Raw genomic sequence first — 18,135 nt, 5'->3', positions numbered from 1 at the left:
AACATATACATATTTTATTATGTCATGTTATCCTAGATGTCTTGCATAGATAGCTATATAGTATAGTGAAGAATTGTAAATGTTGAAATAGTAAAATAAAAGAGTATTCATAGCCTGGCCATAAACTATGCTATAATGCAGTTGTAAAATAAAACAATGTCCCACAGAAGCGATGAACGACAAGATTCTGATGGTCTTCTATTTACCCCGTACAAAATATATATGAAAAAATATAATTGCATGTAATATATGAATAAAAACAAGAATGTGACCAGATTGTTGGTGGTTTGAATGAACAAAGCATATTTTATTTCATATGACCATAGGAGGAAGCTAATGTGACCACAAACAACATTGACATTGACATTAAAGAAATACATGATATGTATCGAAGGATGACCAACAAACCTTTCCAGTATTATGAGTAAATATACTAATAAATACATAAAATATTACATTGAGAAGCATGGTTGTAGCCATAACCATGTTAATTCCCTTTTATCAAATAAAAGGGGAAGACCCTTAAAGAAAGCCCTATGTCAACAAAAACCTTTATCAGCAATACAACTACAATCACACCCTATCCGTTAGCTTGCAGTAGATGAAACCCTAGAATCAAATAAAGAAAATGTAAATTAGAACTTGGTATGTCACAATGAAGTTGCTCTAGAGAAATGAGAGTGTTTTTCTTAGATATGAATGTTGTACCGATTGGAGAGTGACATCAAAAATAAAATAACAACAAAATGAAAATGGTTAGGAGAGAATTTTGTTGGGATAAAACACATCTATAATCACTTGATTTAGGGATGAAGATAAGTATATAATAGAAGAGAAAATGAATATCTTACCTATAGCGAGCCAGGACCATGCTCTTCTATGTTTGAGTAGTCGAGATAATACTATAACAGGAATATCTCACATTAGGGTTATAGTCCTTTTGAAAGGAAAACATAATGATGAAAATTAGTTGATAAAAAAGGAGGACAAACTAACACCAATTACCTAGTCGAACTCTATAAATAACCACCATGTGTAAGGTGAATGGAGTCGAAACAACCTCCCAAGTGTGGCTGCCTTTAGGAACACCATGTCTACACCAAACAAGCATCTAGTCAAGAAAAATATATTAGAAATGAAGCATGAAAGTTGAGAAGTGGCGATTTTGATCAATTTAACTAGAAATCAATCCAAGGAAAACCATTATCAAAAACCACCATTACATTTTAAATCATGGAGCAACATGATTGCAGATGAGTAAATTTCTAAATGGAATGAAAAAAATTGACAAAAGGATGAAACCTAAAAACCCTACATCACAGAGTCTTTTCTCCATGAACAGAGAGTGAAAATGGCAAAGGTCGATGGGAACTGTGGTTAAATAAAATAAAACCCCCAATAAACCCTATCTGTTAGATTTACCAAATCAAAATTCTGCAACAAATATGAGGCCCACACATTCAAATATTAATATAACAGTCTTAATGTCATAGATTTTTCCTCCTCGACAACCTCACTGTTGGTTGTAGCTCAGACATCGGGACAGTTTGAATTGTAACAATGGGTAACCATATATATATATATATATATATATATATATATATATATATATATATATATATATATATATATATATATATATATATATATATATATATATATATATATATAATATATATATATATATATATATATATATATATATGTATGTATGTATGTATGTATGTATATATATATTCATGTTGAGACTTTCGTTATGTCCATATCGATGATAATTCCACACATGTATAACATGAAAATATTCAAAAAGTGCAATATTTCAAGCTAGAGTAACAAAATGCATAAGTGATGGGTGGTGCAGAGTGCTTCCAAACATACAAAAGGATAAAATGATTATCGGAAACAAGAACACATACTAATGTACCTTCATATAAGGTGTTCATATAATTAAGTTTGTCATTTTTAATAGTGACCACAATATGTGCACGAAAATAGTTATTATATTACAAACTCAAATTTAAATAGATAAATGAATATTTAAAACTATTAGGATTAGTTATATGTAGGTACTATAGAGATGAAAGAAAAGAATTGAAAGCCTTAAGTAATGTATATTAACAAATAATGGTCTACATGGTGGTACTGCAACATCTTCGACATTCTATGAAAAGAAAGGAGGTTGATGTCAAAGACAAATTATGTTTTCAAAATTGTTCTCTTCTAGAAGATGTCAATCTCGAATATATTCAGATTTACTTTTAGAAGCAAGAAATTTCTAATAATGAATTTCTAATTATGAATAGTTGATTCAAAGAAAAAATATGTTTCTCATTTTCATTCATTATTAGAAGTAAAAGTTTCATGATCTTGATGGGAGATATGACACATGGCATTAGATTTAGGTTCAAAACTGGGACATTGGGTCAACAATAGCTTTTTGATAAATATCTAACAAAAACAAATCATGATATTTTCACAGATAAATCAAAGAATGAATTAGACAGAGAGGCTTTTGGGAAAAAAATAATCTTGCAACACATATTGATGAAAATGAGATTCATGTACATCTAGGATAAAACAACTAAAGACCTTAGTAAGGAGCTATTAAATATGATGAGATAAATGAAAAATAGGACATTGAACCTTCATGCTAGTCTAAATGCCAACATGGAACAAGAACAATTGATTAAGACTTTGACACATAATACCAACTCAAAAATAGTGGAAGCAATGAGGGAAGGTGAATATAGAGAAGAAACTTCTTAGAAGAGAATCAAAAAATGGGAAATAAAAAAATAGAAGAATAAAATGGAGGAAAAAGAGCATAGTTCCTCTAGGGTATCTTCTTTCCTAAAGAAAAAAAAAGGTTGAATTACATGGGAAATTTTCAGGATATCTCACCCCCAATGCAGGACATGGAATAAGAGGAAGTGATAAAGGCCTAGCTTTTCAATATAAACCACTATTTACAAGTCTGTGACTACACATTTGAGTTAAAAGATAATCTACAAACCTAACAATTGAAGGGAAAAGCATCCCTCTAGTGGGAATAAGCTCAAATCATTTATAATCTTGAGGGAAAGGAAGTTACCAAGGTCAAATTCAAATGATTATTCAAAGACATATTTTGATGGCATAGCAAAGGTGTTTCATGATTTGAAACTAGGATCTATGTCCATGAATGAATTAATCACAAAATTTACCCATCTTTTGCACTATGTGCCTTATATAAAAGAGGAGAAAGCAAAGGTTCAATGATTTAAAAGTTATATTCCCCCTTCCTTCAAGAAATGTATTGTGTATGATAATTCAAAGTCTATGGATGAGGTTGTTTAAAAAGCAAAATTTTTTTAGGTACAAGTTAAACAAAGAAATGCTAATTCCAAGTTATGGAAGAATACGAAGAAGGAGAAAGTATTGAAAAATAATAAAGGAGGGAAAAGTGGACAGTTCAAGTAGAGAAGTAAAGAAGGGAAAGGTGGAAATATGAATAATAATTACATATAGATTTAGAAATTTCAAGGACAAACCCAATTATGGCCCAAACAAGTGGAAGAAAACAAGAGTGTTAACATAAAATAAAAGGAGCCACTGAAATGCTGGGGATGCGGTGAGCCCCACCTGTTGAGGAATTTTCCTTATAAAAAAAAGGTTATTTAGTACCTCTAGGATATCCAAGAGGATTCAACTATTAATGACATAGATTGGAACATACTATGGATGAGCACAACATTAGAAGAGTGATAGGAGAAACAAAAATCCACAATGGAATAAATAGAAGATATAGTTATTGACCATCCTATTTCTGTGTTAATTGACCTTGATGCTAGTTTAAGCTTTATTAGACCTAACATCATAGAAAATTGTAAATTAAAAACCAAAAAACTTAAAATTCCTTGGATTTTTCAATTGAATACAGGTGCAAAAAGTTGAGTTACCAACTATATTGAATTATGTCCAATTATGTTAAATGGAAAACAAAATGTAGTCAATTTAAATGTGTTACCGATGAGATCTTATGATGTGTTGATAGAAATGGATTTGTTGGAAGGTCATAATGCTTTGGTTAATTTTCTAGATAAAAATATTACATGTGTAACTAATGGATCTAAAACCGAATTCATTAAACTAATTTCCATGTATGTATTGTTACGCCAAATATAAGCTTTGCAATTGATAAAAGTAGCCAAAAGAGGGTGTTTACTATTTGCAATAATCGTGGAAAATAAAACCATGAACAAGACAGTTGAAACAACAAAATATTTGGAAGCTGTGAGGGACTTTGCAGATGTATTCCCAGATGAAACCTCTAGTTTACCCCATCATAGAAAGCTATACTTTTCCACTAAATTGGTAATAGGAGTGACGCTGATGTCTAAGGCCCCATATCACATGACTGTACCTTAACTTATGGAATTAAAAATTCAATTGAAAGAATTATAAGTAAATAATATATTAAACCATGTGCTTCCCCATGGGGTGCATAGGTTCTCTTCATTAAGAAGAAAGATGGGATGTTAAGACTGTGTATAGAGGATCAGTAGTTGAATAAATTGACATCAAAAAAAAAATCTTTTACCCTGCATTGATGATCTCTTCAATCAAGTAAAAGGGGAAGTGATATTCTCCGAAATAGATATATGTTTTAGGTACCATAAGTTAAGGATTAGAGGAGAGGACCTACCGAAAAAACCTTTAATACTTGATATGCGAACTATGAATTTATAGTGCTACCTTTTGGGCTCACTAAAGCGCCATCTCCTTTCATGTGCCTAATGAAGACTATATTTAGCATATTTCTAGATAAGTTCATGTTAACATTCATTTATGACATATTGGTGTATTCTAAAAACACTATAATAACATAAACAACATCTACAAATATTGTTACAAACAATACAGGAAAATCAGTTACACAGAAAACTTAACAAATGTGAATTATTTCAAAATAAGATATAGTATTTGGGGCATGTGATATAAAAAGGAGGGATTGTTTCTAGAACCTAATAAAGTGAAGAAAATTCTTGAATCATGAGTGCCAAAGGATGCAGTAGACATAAAATCATTTATCGACATAACCGACTATTACCATATTCTTATAGAAGGTTTCTCCATATTGGCACATCTTATCAATTCATTGTAGAAAAAAGGGGTAAACTTCCTATGGACTCAACAATTTCCATAGAGATTTGAAAGGTTAAAACATTTATTAATGATTTATCCAATACTAAGAGCTATTTATCTAGAGAAGGAATTCGAATTATGCATAAATGAATGCCTTAAAGGTCCAGGGGCGTGTTCATGCAAGAAAGGCATGTAGTAGCCTATGAATCATAGAAATTGAAGCAAAATAATTATGTCGTTTACAATTTTGAGCTAGAAGCAACGAAAAATGCCCTAAAAATATAGAGGCATTACTTGATTGGAAATAAATTCACCTTCATTATAGACCATGTAAGTTTGAAATACTCTTTTAGTCAGCCTAGAATGAATGCTAGACAAGCCAGGTGGATAGTTTTTCTAAGCAAGTATAAATTCGACATTAAATATATCAAAGGTAAAAAAAAAATTAAGGTAGTTGTCACCTTAATTCGAAGTGTAAAACAGGTATGTGGAATTTTTATCAGTTAGAATGAAATAGATTTTTTGGAACACATTAAAAGGGCCGCTTCCTCATATCAGGTTTACAATCAAATATATGCAAGTTTAGAGAATAAAATTGAACCTGAAAATTGGGTTGATTATCAAATAAATAAAGAGGGGTTGTCAATGTATAAAACCAAGTCTATGTATGATAAGAAGAACAAATGAAGGGGTTGATAATATATGAATATAATAAAAAACATTTGCAAGACATATCGGGTACCAAAAATGAATTACTACCCTCAAAAATGAGTTCTTTAGGTGAAGAATGAAGAAGGAGGTGATTGAATATTTGGCACAGTGCCAAGAGTGCCCACAAGTAAAAACTGAACACGAACATTCAACAAAAATGTTGAATCCATTACCGATACGAGAATGGATATTCGAGGTGATATCCCTAGAACTTATTACAAGCTTACCCCAAACTAGAAGGAAACATGAGTCCATATTGGTGGTGGTTGATAAATTAACAAAGGAAGCTTAGTTCATTCCTATGCAGTCTTACTACAAAGTTGTACAAGTGGATGATAAGTTTATGTGGGAAAATTTTAAATTACATGGTATACCTAAGGTAGTCATCTCAGATAAACATCCAAAATTTACTTCAAATTTCTAGAGGGCATTGTTTACTAGTATGGGTACCTAACTAAAGTTTAGTACAACATATCACCCATAGTTAGGTGGGTGGATTGAAAGGGTAAACCAAGTCTTAGAGGATATGTTGCATATGTACTACATGAACCAACTCTCTAAGTGGGAATAATGCATTCACCTTGTGCAATTTGTGTATAAAAAAGGTTGTCAAGCCTCATTAACAATGAGTCCTTCTAAGGATTTATATAATAGGAAATGCCATAGACCCTTATGTTAGAGATGGACTCAGGATAGGGTGATCTCAAAAAAATCCTAGGGAGTTCTAGGTCGAAGATCACATATATTTAAAAGTACGAGAAGATAAAATTTATTTTAAACTAGGGAATTTTTCTAAGTGGGCTCCTTAGTGTTGTGAACTATTCAAGGTCTTTCCCAGAGTTTGGCCACTCGCTTATCAACTAGCTCTAGTAATTCATGTTTAAACACATAATTCATTTTGGGTTTCTTTTAAAAAAAGTGTGTATAATGCTAACCATGTAGTAAATTGAAATGTTGAACAAGTAGAAACAAAAATGAGAGTTCCAAGTTGAACCTATACAGATCCTGGATTAGAGGGAATTCACTCTTTGAAAGAAGACCATTTCCCAATTTAGTGTGCAATGGGAGCACTTTGGGATAGAAGAGGCCACTTGAAAATTGGAAGTAGAAATGAAAGAGATTTTCCCAATTCTATTCCAAAGAAGAAAGGAATGTGAAAACACCAAGGGTGGTGTTCCTTTTTGGGGGGAAATATGTAATATCCCCGATGACATGATTCAAGACTATTGGTTTAAGTTTGAACTATAGTTGAACTGGAAAATTTGATCTATGAAATTAATATGTTTTGTTATTAAAGAGAAATATATATTTACATATCATAAAGGATATCCAATTTTATTATATTAATATTGTTGAGAATATGTAAAGGCTATCAGGTAGAACTAAATTACTAACAGTGAGAGAAATGGTTGGATATTTAGTTAATTCCCAAAAAAGGGGAAAAATAAAAGATAAAATATTCTCATTTTTTCCTATTCTAAAAAGGAGAAAACATGGAATAGAATAAAGTGAAGAAAGTGTTCAAACTAGGGGAAAAATGAGTGGATATAAATTCCATGTCTAGAAGAATACTCAACCCAAGATAAATGGTTGTAGATAAATTCCATGAGTCTGGTTCTAATTGGAGTTACTATGCGAGGCAAAGATAGTAATTTCCAAAAAATGAAATTACGAGAGAAAGACTAGTGGAACCCTCGAACAAAAACAGGATGTTTCTTTGGGTTAAAAAGAGATGCTCTCTGGAATTGTTTGAAAAATTGATTCTCTAACTAGAAAGGGGTGAATCTTCATGGTATCTAGGTGAGATGCTAGCTTAAAATTGGGTGGACCATGGGAGCCCTATGCATATTCCCTAGAATAACTTAGATAAGTTTTTCTAATCCAGTATATATATATTTTTAAATCTTCTAAAAAAAGAAGAGGCTTATGAATGTGTTTGATCATGTATCTATTAACCTATAAAGAAATATTAGTAAGGAAAATTTGTGTAAAAAAATATATGAAGCTACAGGGGTGTAGGTGTAGAAAAAGTGACCGTGGAAGACAGTTACAATGACTGGCAGGAATAATGCTGGTAAACTATACTAGTATGATGAAAAATAATGAAGGTTTGGAAAATTTGGGCTGACAAAAGTTACAGGATAAACTATGTTACATACCCATGTAAGTCTCAATGATTTTAGTCTATAACTATTATGAAATTTCACTACTAGGGAACATAAGGAAATATATTTATCTGTATATAAAAGAAACTATATTGTAAATTCATATGTGTAACTAGGGACTAAAGTTGGTACATTTGGAAAGACCAGCATGTAAATACTTTCCTTATCCAAGTAAAACCCCCAGTTCTAAACTATGAGGACATAAAAATACTAGAAAGTCCCTGACAAGACCCATGTGGGTTTTGGACCTTCTTTAGAGTAGTTGTATAGTATTTGATAAAGTGAAAATAAATTTTTACAAATTTGTGCTTATGCATGTCCACGAAACCAAAAAAAAAATGCATCATTTGCATAAATGAGTCAATAAAAAAATTATACAATATTTATTTTGTCTCATCACTTTAGATGTCTTTCATAAGTAGCTATATATTAGAGTGAACAATTGTAAATGTTGAAACATTCAAATACAAGAGTAGTCAGAGTATGGCCATAAACTATGGTATAGTGGAGTTGTAAAGTAAAACAATGTCCCAAAGAACCGATGAACGACTAGATGTTGCTGTTCTACTATTTAATCCATAAAAATATATATACCAAAAAACATAATATACATGTAATCTATGAGAAAAAATAAGAATGCTACCAGAGTGTTGGCAGTCTGAATAAGAAAAACATATTTCCTTTCATATGACCATACGATGAAGTTAACGCAACCACAAACAACATTGACATTGACATTAAATAAAAGCATGATATGTAATCGACGTCGACTGACCGTGCTTTCCAATTCTTTGAGTAAAGATAGTATAAAAGACAAAAAAATGTTATAGTCATAGGCATGGTAATGGCCATAATCATGTTAATTCACTTCTATCAAAGAAAAAAGGAAGAACCTTAAAGAAAAGTTTGTGTTGATAGAGACATATATCAAGCATACATCTACAGTCAAACCTTATATCTCTCTTGTAGTCGAGGAAACCCTGGAAATAAATCAATAACATGTCAACTAAAACCTTGTATGTCACAATGAAGTTGCTCCATAGAAATGAGTGTTCTTTTCTTGTAAGTTAAAATTGTACTGAGTGGAGAGTGGCACTGCAAAAGAAATAAAACAAAAAAATCAAAATTGTTATGAGAAAATTTTGTTAGGATAAACCACATATGTAACACACTCTATTTATGGATGAATATTAGTATACAAGAGAAGACAAAGCTAATATATTACATGTAGTGAGTCAAGACCATGGCTCTTCTACGTTTGAGTAGTCTAGATATGACCCTAACATGCATATCCAACTTTAGGGTTACAATTGTCTCAAAAGGAAAACAAAATGATGAAATCCACTTGATAAAAAGTTAGGAATTACTAATGTCAATTACCTAGTGGAAATTTGTAAATAACTACCATGCGTAAGGTGAGCGGATTTGAATCAACCTCCTGAGTGTCGATTTTTTTTTATGGCAATAATGATGATAATCTCCCACATTTGTAACATGAAAGTTTTCAAAAAGGATAATATATCAAGGAAGATAAGTACAATACACAATCGATGGGTGGTGGTGAGCACGTTGAAAGATACAAAAGGATAACAAGATTATCAAAAACAAGAAAGCATACTAAAATACCTTCATATAAGGTGTTCATATAATTAAGTTGGTCACTTTTACTAGTGACCACAATATGTGCACGAGAATAGTTATTTTATTACAAACATAAAATTAAATACATAAATGAATAGGTATAACTATTACTATTAGTTATATGTAGGTGCTATAGAGACAAAAAAAAGAAAAAAGAGAGAACCAAAAAACTTTAGTAAGGTATATTGATAAATAATGGTCTACATGGTGGTACTGAAATATCTTGGAAATTCTATGATATGAAAGGAGGCCAATGTCAAACACAATCTTTGTTTTCAAAATTGTTCCCTTATAGAAGATCTTAATATATAATTTCTCCATTTTACTATGAGAAGAAAGAAATTTATAATAAAGGTTTTATAATTACTAAAAGTTGAATAAAAAATATTGTGTTTTTCATTTTAATTTAATATTAGAAGTAAAACTTTCATGATCTTGAGGGGGATGTGACAAAATCTAAGTCAAAAGACTTTGTATGATAGTTCGATGTGTTGAAAAGCTCATATCAAATGATGTCAAAGTGGCTTTAAGTTATTGATGCTTTTTTTGATGTTATAACACTAAAATGAATCAATGGATAGTATGGTTACATATTCCTCTCCAATATGGTTCCAATAGTATATTAAACTTGGTAAAACTCTTCCCTAATAAAAATTTATACTGTCGAGTCGTAAAAAGGGTCTCTTTCACCTCTAATTACCTCACATTAATTTGTCAATCCATGAACGTTTTGATATTTCAAAGAGTGTCTCAGTTTGAGGCTATCATTTGCCAGAGTAATGCTAGTAGTATAGTGCACAAAAATACAAGAGTAAACGGATGCTTATTTACAACAAACTACTTTTAAAGACTAAACCATGCATTCAAAAAACTAAGAAATTTATCAGTCAAGGGTTCAGTAAGTAACTCATCCCTTTTTAAACTGATGGAACCAAAGGAAATCAGGGAACAGATCATCGATCTGGGAACCAAATAGTAAATGTCAATGCCCACTATAGTCTTAGATCATTCTACACACGGAAGCAATAATAACACAAATAATAGGAAATGGAACAACAAATAAGGAATGGAACAACAAATAAGGAACTGTAATAGCAACTGAGTTTAATAAGCAGCAACACCTTAATCTACAAGAATAGATGCAACAGTCGTGTCCTACAGAAATCAAATGGAAATCTCCTACCTTTAAGAATGAATCGAACAACACACGGAAATAGAATAGCACTGATTAATGATGGAATATGAAACAGCGCTTAAAATCCAAATACAAATGCACAATAACTTAACACACAACACACCTTAATAGTAATCTGATCTTGGTAATCCAATTATCAGTCTTAGTTATAAGGAATACGACTGTATTTTGTAATGGAACAACAACCTCAATAGGTTCAACAGTCGCAAGGAAATATAATCTCTAAGATGAATTTAGTAATACCAATTCATAAGTGTTACAACACGAACACTCTGTAATTGAACAGCAACAGTATTCTGTAAAAACTAGTTATATCAATACTTAAAGGAACATCAATACATTGCAGAGTTGATATGATATTTCTGTCTTAGAAAGTGAGATTACTCAGTAGATCAAACGTAATAGAGCTATGATGTAAAATAACAGAACATACCAGATTACCGAATAAAGCTGATAAGCAAAACCACACATAAACCAAAAGTAATAGTACAAGAGCAAGTGTTCCACCAGGGCCGGGCCCTTAGCCTCCAGGGGCACATCGCTTGAGGTTATTCCAGGATCAAAGATGAAATAGTAACCAAGTTTGTATTAATGCATTAAACAGAATTACAATGGATCACTTCTCAATGAGACTCGATGATCAAAGTCTTAAATTCAAGAAACGTTACATAGAAACATCATAGACTATCCTCTAGGCTAACGGTGCTACCCCTTTTTATAATGGGGAAGGCAGAGATGTATAGGTGCAAAAATAGTTAAAGCAGCGATCCCTCAGGATCAAAGGATCCTGAGGGATTCGCCAAACTGTTGACTCTCAGTTATCTCTTTACTTTCTTGCGCCGAGCCGCTATCTCCATTTCCTTTCCCTGGATGATATGCTTTAATTTGGTTCACCTTGTTTGCATGTGGTTCCCTTCCAAAGGGACAACAGTTAACTTGGCCCTATCTTTTTCTTTGGAATAACAGTCTTTCTTTTTTCTCTTTTCCTGTATAAGAAATGACAGTTGTCAGTGTTTTCGCTTTGCACATTAATCTTATAGATTTTGTCATAATTTCTTATTAGCTACCTAGTTCATGATGCAAAGGGTTTGTAAGTTTGAATGAAAAGATGCCAAAATAATCACCAAAAACATACCTTCTTTAGTACTCAACACACCCCCCTGCTTACCCTTTTTCATGCCCTCATGAAAACATTGTAGTTGACATGTAAGGCAGTGAGAGAGTAAGCTGGACATGGGATCTCATGTGGTTGTCTACAGCCATGATGCATAACTAGGTGTTCAAAAAAATGGCCTGTCTAACCCTCAGACATCTCATACAGGGCTTGGTATCCAGGTGCAGGGTGCCAAATAATTAGACTCCGGAACATATATCCTAACCAGGATGGCCCTGCCATCAAAATTATTTCACCATAGAGGTGCAAGCGGTCGACGACTAACTTAAAATTTTCATAATTAAATGGTTCCCTGAGTTGGATATTCGGATTAGAGATCTGATATCGAAATTTAGCCGCATCAATGGAAAGGTCTTTAATAGTGAAAAAGTATTCTATTCCCTGCCGATTGATTGTTGTATGAATGGGTCCTAATGCTTCAATCATGCCTAGAGCCTCCATGAGGTTCCTATGTTCCCTCCACAAATGCACTGGATTCCTAGGCTCAGCTCTTACCCACAATTCTAATTCGTTTTCTTATCTTTGGAAAGCATTATAGGCTTTAAGCCATTTAATTTGATTAACCCCAAACAAAATAAATTCCTGCAATTGGATATCCCCAACAAAAGGGCCGGGATTCTGTTCGGTCTCTTGGTCTAACACAAGGTTATGCAGATAGAATTCACATAGTAATCTTTGAACCTTTACCCCGTAGTGCTTACAACAATTTATAAAATCATCAATGGTATTAATTTGTATAGGGGCACCTGCTTTGACAGCCTTTATTTTCAATTGCAAATATCATTCCATTAAAAACAAGGCATAATTCTTAGTAGGGGCTCTACATGCTAGGACATCAGTGGACAAAGAGCATAAGGTATCCATCTGCTTGATAACTATATCCAACCTACGAGTTACCTTTGCGACTCTTTCTTCTTCCTTTCGCCATCCTTCAAAGGCTTGGCTTTTGGATAAATTGACATTCCTTAACGGTTTCTATAATTCTTCATACATTTCTCGAGGAACCGTTTGTTCTCTCAGTTTTTCTGCTGCTTGCTGAGCTTGCATCAAACCCTCTCGTAGGGTTACCGTCCTCGGATCACTATCCCACATGGTAGTGGTGAGCGGGAGGTTCACCTGAATCTTCTTATTGCATCGTCTCATGTTTGTGGCTCGTATTTCTTCAGGGGGCTGTGCCTCTATCTGTACTTCTTTGTCACAGGCCAATATATCATCTGTTTGTACTTCAACATGGGTAACAGTTAAATGTTGTTCCTTTTGATTTTGAACAACAGACTGTTCCTCAACAAGGTTTGGAATAGCAGACTGCTTCTCGACAGGGTTTTGAACAGCAGGATGGACTCGGGTCCTCCGAATCTTTTTCTTGAGGGGTTTTGCTAGAGTGGTTGCATGTCTCCCTCTCGAAGTCCTTTTTACCCTTTTCCTCATTTTCAAAATCCTGATCTGTTGTCGAAGTCGAACTATCACATTCAGTAGTCTTTGTTGTTTTATCTGTAATCTCCTAATTTCTTCTATTTCCTTAGAAGGAACAACTGCCTGTTTACGCGGGCCTAGACTGTTATCTCAGTCAATTCCCTGGTTTTCTTCTTAGGGTGCTTCTTCGTTGCTCTGCTCGGGTTGTTCAGAGGTAAGAACCTTAGCTGGTTTTTTTATTTCTTGGGTGACTTCTTTTTCCGCCTCCACTTCTTCCAGAATTTCTTCCGGTGTAGTCTGGCTAGGAACTGATTGTTCCTCCTCTGTACCACTTTTCTCTCCTGTCATACTTTCGTCATGAACAGGTTGAATCTCCTTTTCTACTTCCTCGTCATGTAATTCTTTCAGTGCATTTTTATCTTGAGCAGGGTGTTCTTTTGGTTCTTCTTGAATAGGGAGGTTTGGTGGGCTGAGAGGTTGGGCATATTCGGCCATATTGGCCAAAATCTTGGCCCATTCATCTTCTCTCAATGGATTTTGCAATGGGCTGCCCTCACGCTGCTCTCTTTCCTCCTCTTGCTCAGGTTGCTCGGTTTCTTCCTCCATTTCTCCTTCCTCATTCCCTAGCATTCCTTGCTCATTTTCTTCTCCTTCTAATTGTGGGGGTTGCTCATCCTCTGGATCATCTATCTCTACCGGTTGGCTGGTATCCCCTTCGGAATTTTCCAGCCTCCCTTTAATCCATGCTAATCGGACTGATTTCCTTCATTTTAATGGGCGATCTGGTGTACTGGCGGCATGCTTACGCTTTGGGGATGGCGTGGTCAATCCCCGTCTATCATGGCAATTAGCTCTTCCCAGCTGCTCTGCTGCTGGGCAAGGCTATGGCTAACTATCAACCGTATCAGCCCATGGTGACTTACGACTGATTCTACATGCTGTGCCTTTTTCATGCTTCAGGCAACATCATGAAGTAATGAATTTAAAAATGTAGGTAAGTTTACAGAGCATTTCTGCTTTAATATGACTAAAAGTTTAAGGTGTCGTGGTCTTACCACGTCTTTCCTGCCTTCACAGGTGATGTAGCTCTGAATAGTCTTCGCCAATTCCGCCCACGGCTCTCCTAATGCTGCTGGTAGAACCCCCTTTCCTCTGATTTTCAGGTTCTGGCCTTCATCCTGGAAGGTTTTTATGATCTTTTGCAGTCTCTCCTTCTTTAACGTCCACACAGGTCCAGCGGCTGGCAGTCCCGAGACCTCTGCAATTATGTCATCGGTGACTGCTATGTGTCTCCCCCTTACTGTGGAGTGATCTTCTTGCAAGTTCTGCAAGAATTCTATTGCTACGGTCTCATTGGATTCCTGTAAACGATTGAGATAAGTTAACCAACCTGCTCTTGCCAGAATTTCCCGTGCAGCAGCAGAGATTGTCAATACCTGTGGTTCTCTCCGAATTGATCTTCCTCCCATGTTTTTGGTTTCCCTGTAAAATCTCAGAAATGACAATGGAACAACAAGTTGTTCAAACTGTTAAAACACAGAGAAACTAACAAACGTAGGACTCGCTCAAATCCTAAAGAACTTTACTAATGCCGCAGAGCATACTATGAAAATGGCTTAGGAACAGCAAGCCATGCAAAAATAAAAAAATAGTATACCGTTGAGCCCTGCTATTCCCAAGTACACAATTTCCCGAATAGTGGTCTGACACGAATAATGAGGTTAATCTCCCCCCCCCCCCCCCCCCCCCGCAATGTGATAGGCCGTCCTCAGCTGTCAAATAAAGGAGCGACATGTTGATCTGCCCTGGAACATAGTCATAAAGGAACAACATATGGCAACATGCCATGTTTAAAAAAGTAGCAAGTTACTGAAATCAAGGTGCATAGTCAGATCTCTTGAAAAATAAGAGACTGCTGTGATATGATGCAAGGCTATGAGGATAGGACAACTACCATGCACACAAAGTCTCATGCAGTCATTGTCAACTTTTCTGTCATGTTTGGTAATAATAGATTTACATGTGTTTAATGGTTCGGGAAATAATATACATACTCTTATGTGATTTATTACAAAGGTATAAGAGACATAAGGGTGTTAATAATTACCTATTGGAGTATAAGTAATGTGACTTCAATACCATTAACAAAGCTCTGCTAATGACAGGTGTCCATAACCTTCACAGAGTTGTTTGTTTCACCCATGGAACCATGATCCTTTGTGTATGCTTAGGAAATGTTGTGCGATGCCAAAACGTAGGCCATTATCGTGGCTTGGTGACCAGTTAACCATAATGTCATTCACGAGGAAGGAGTGAAAGGTGGGCAGGCCGACTCATGATGAGACCTCCTGTTCCAAGGCTCTTTATTTGATGTGCCTTTTGGACCATATCCCTAGTGTGGTGGCCATAGTGGGAATGCCACTTCACTTTCTTCCGCATGATCATGGTAGGCTGGCTCTTGATGAGACCCCCTATCCTGCATTTGACAACTTATATAAACAAGTCATCAAAACGTCTTTTACATTTTTTTCTTTTTCTCTTTCATTAATTACTTTCCTATTTATACACAAAGGGTGGTTCAACACTCCTTAAGAGTATGAATGGTGGAAGAAGTCTTAACATCTCAATAGGAACATATAATCCCTTTGTTCTTATTCCTGAATAATAATCAAAGAAGATTGTGAAAGTTTAAAAGGAACCAAGATGATAAGGATAACCAATCAGATCAAAATTAGTGGAACAATGACAAAAAAAGTAATAATTAAGTGTGTCCTTCCCTCAGTCCTCTTACCAATTCAGAGAAATTTCTTGTAAAAATAGTGATTTTATAATTTACTGATTTCAGTATGTTGTCGTTTTGTATCCATTGCATAAGTGCATAGCTGTGTTCCAAAAGACTTGAAATAGCAGGAACAGTAGGCATTCTTAAATTAGAATAGCAAGGGGAGCAAGCATAAGTAAAGGGAATACGAGGGTGTTGTTATTTCAAAAAGGAAGAGAAAAAGAATACAAGTGGTGTTCCTTTTGAAAAAGGAACAGCAGAAAAAAATGCAAGTGTCGTTCCTTTGGAAAAGGAACAACAAGAACCGAAAGTGTTGTTCCTTTGGAAAAGGAACAGCAAAAATAAAAAATGTTGTTCCTTTGGAAAAGGAATAGCAGAAAACACCAATGTCGTTCCTTTGGAAAAGGAACAACAAAAATAAAAAATGTTGTTCCTTTGGAAAAGGAACAACAAAAAACACCAATGTCGTTCCTTTGGAAAAGGAACAACAAAAATAAAAAATGTTGTTCCTTTGGAAAAGGAACAATAGAAAACACCAATGTTGTTCCTTTGGAAAAGGAACAACAAAAATAAAAAATGTTGTTCCTTTGGAAAAGGAACAACAAACCACCAACGCCGTTCCTTTGGAAAAGGAACAGAAAAAAAATCAAAAGTGTTGTTCCTTTGGAAAAGGAATAGCGGAAATCGCAAATGTCGTTCCTTTGGAAAAGGAACAACAAAAATAAAAAATGTTGTTCCTTTGGAAAAGGAACAACAAACAACCAAAATGTCGTTCCTTTGGAAAAGGAATAGAAAAAAGGAAAAGTGTCGTTCCTTTGGAAAAGGAACAACAAAAACGCAGGATAAAAAGAACAACAAAATTAAAGCAAAATGAACAGCTGATCCAAAAGGTGTTGTCCCTTTAGAAAAGGAACAACAAAATGAAAATGTTGTCCCTTTGGAAAAAGGAACAACAAAAATAATAAAATTGTTGCTGCTTCGAAAAGTAACAGCAGAGTGCTAATACAAAAAATATGTACAAAAAATGATTTAACAAAACAAAGAAATTATGTACAAAGTGTAAAAAGAGATGAATTACTTAATGAATCATAGGTGAGGAAGACTTCTCTCCCTCCCCCAAAATTTCCATATCAGAGTCTTCGCGTAGTTGCTGGCAGAAGGACTCCCGAGTAAGTGGTTTGCGATAAAGTCGAACTCGGTGGCCATTTGCCTTGAAGGCATATCCAGAACTGTCAATAGTGATTAGAGTAAGAGTACCATTTTCATGTACCTTCTGGATTTCGTATGGCCCCAACCAACGAGTTTGAAGTTTCCCGGGAAAGTCCTGAAACCTGGAATCGTACAAAAGTTCCCAGTCTCCTTCGCGGAAGACTTTTTTTTTAATAAGAGCATCATGCCATTTTGCTCCTTACTGTTGGATTAGTGCAGTGTTTTGAAGTGTAGAGAGCCTCATTTCATCCAGCTCATTGATCTGCTGTAATCGATTTATCTATGCCTCGGTTAGATCTAACCCAATTTCTTGTGCTATTCGTAATGTTTGGATTTCAAATTCTATGGGAAAAATGGGTTGCTTTCCAAACACTAATTGATAAGGTGAGTAGCCGGTGGTGCTTCTCCATGTTCTTTTGTAAGCACACAAGGCCTCTGGTAGTCTTACAGCCCAATCACGTCGATGTGATGCAATGGTTTTTGTTAGGATTGCTTCTATTATTTTATTGCTGCTTTCTACTTGACCATTTGCTTGTGGGTGGTATGGAGTAGTGATTTTATGCTGGATATGATAGTTTTTGAGTGTTGCAGCTATTTTGTTACCAGCAAACTGTGGTCCACCGTATGTAATTATATCTCTTGGAAGGCCATAGCCCACAAATATATGGAATAGGAACTGTATGACAAAATCCTCTATAGCTCTCAGAAATGCCTCTGCTTC

The sequence above is a fragment of the Pinus tabuliformis genome, chromosome 5_1 (assembly GCF_031772625.1).
Source record: "Pinus tabuliformis cultivar Carrire ecotype Pingquan chromosome 5_1, CPIR1, whole genome shotgun sequence".
NCBI classification, from domain to species: Eukaryota; Viridiplantae; Streptophyta; class Pinopsida; order Pinales; family Pinaceae; genus Pinus; species Pinus tabuliformis.
Note: the sequence above shows the minus strand (reverse complement) of the source record.